The 1,888-nt window shown below is 60.3% G+C and overlaps 1 protein-coding gene across 1 annotated transcript in view; it reads left to right on the top strand.

Annotated features, from left to right (window-relative positions):
* LOC113203728 (E3 ubiquitin-protein ligase RNF19B) overlaps positions 1-1,888 on the top strand; it is a 73,175-nt gene that overhangs the window by 21,386 nt on the left and 49,901 nt on the right. The gene's annotated exons all lie outside the window — the stretch shown is intronic.

Raw genomic sequence — 1,888 nt, 5'->3', positions numbered from 1 at the left:
CGCCCCGCCCCGGTCCATTGACTGTGCGGACGCCGCTGTCCCATCTTTTTTGCTCTGCTGCTACTGCCCCGGTGCGGTCGCGTTTTGCTGCGACGTTTTGTGTTGCCGGGCCGGCAGCAGGCTGGTTGGTGTTGTTGTCCTGCTGCCCCTGCTGTGTAATCCGCTGCCTGGTCGGGCCGGTCGGCACCAGTCGGCATGACGGCCAGCCGCGCGCGCGGAGCCGCGAGTGTGAAGTGTTGGTTGGGCGCGCGCGCGGCCCGGCCCGGCGTGGCGTATAGTAGCACTGACGTCAGGCGGGGCGCCAGTTTGTGCCTTGTGCCGCCACAACACACGGGGCATCATGCATGCCCGGCCAACCGCTGCACCGGCTGCGCTGTGCGCTGCCTGCTGCTGCCCGGCGCGATACGTACGCGGACGCGACGACGTTCACGGAAGCATCCGCGGCGGGGCGGGGCGGGGCGGGGCGAGCGTGCAACTACCCATCGCGGGGAACGCGCCACCGCCGCTCTGCTGAAAGAGAGCGAGATGCGGGAGAAAGATTAGACGGCGAGGAGGGGGATCCTGGATCCTATTGAATCGCCCCGCCCCGTCCCGCCGCCGAGCTGCAGTGAGCCACCACTGTATTTGCCGCGCGCGCGCCCGCTTTGATTCAATCCATGATCCCGCTTCGCGCGGGGATTACGGAGCGGAGATTAAAACGCGGTGCGCAGTGCCGCGCAGTGCCGCGCAGCTCCAGCGGCGTCACGTGACGGTGGTGGCCAGTATCCAGGAAATTTGTTTTGGTTTTTTCGCTGCTCCCTGTCAAAATGATTTTGTTTTTGTGTGTGTGTTTTGTTTTTTTGCCACACGCGGGGGATTTACGCTGGTGGTAAAGGTCCTGCCGGTAAGACACGATTAACAAATCAAAGTGAGCGTGACAAAAATAAAACAAACGACGAAAAACCAACGTTTGGTGGCTTGTTTGTTTGTTGGCAACCTCCCGTGTCAATGAATAAAGTTGTTTACAGAAAAACATGTAAAAGAAAAGTTTGTCGAGCGGCGGTGGCGGTTTGGGCATTAGTGGCACAGGGCTCGCAATTGGGTGGTGTGGTGGTGGAGTGGGAAGGGACCACATGCGGAGAGAGGAGCACGCTGTGGTCAAGGGCAGCGGCGCATAGGGCGCCAGGGGGGACGAGGAGAGGGGTGCAGCAGCGTGCTGACTGCAGCGGCCCCCATGCAAATGAGCCGCGACGTGCCTGGCCTGCCCAAAGTTATTACGTCCAAGAGTTTTGGCGGCACGCCTCCAGGGCCCCGCCCCGGCCCTCGACTCGAAGACCCTCCATAGCTCAGCCAGCTAAACTATGGAGGGCCGCGGCGCGGCGGTCGGTTCACCCTGGTTGGTTGGTCTGCCCAATGCTGCTGCACGAAAAAGAACAACGCAGACTTTTTTGTGGGGACCAACAACTCTGTTCGAAAGGCTCATTGGATGTGACATCAAGAATCCGATACCCACAACCACTCCATCTTGATCTACCGTGCAAGAGTGGCGGTTCGTGACAAACCAAACTCCTATGGCTTCGGTGGTTATCTGATTTTCAATTCCGGATTCAGCCCATTGAACAAGAGTTGATCACCTCAACAAAGCCTGTTAAATTTTCTGTGTGGCGAGTCAGTTCAGTTTGACAGCCCGGTCGCCCCCCCGTGCCCGTCGAGGAAGGCCTTGAAGAGGGCAAGAGAGTCGCGCTGCTGGCCTGGCCTGCTGCTGCTGCTGCTTGGTGGCTGTCGAACTAGTAATCGGGTGTCAAATTGACGAGGCCACGGACCGACCGAGCAGCAGCAGGGACACAGCAGCGCACTGGTACTCTGGTACAGCGCTGCTCCCCCGAGGTGAGGCTGACCACCCCCCCCC

This window comes from Frankliniella occidentalis, unplaced genomic scaffold (assembly GCF_000697945.3).
Source record: "Frankliniella occidentalis isolate FOCC.00 unplaced genomic scaffold, Focc_3.1 Scaffold184, whole genome shotgun sequence".
NCBI classification, from domain to species: domain Eukaryota; kingdom Metazoa; phylum Arthropoda; class Insecta; order Thysanoptera; family Thripidae; genus Frankliniella; species Frankliniella occidentalis.
Note: the sequence above shows the minus strand (reverse complement) of the source record. Positions and strands in the feature narration are given on the sequence as shown.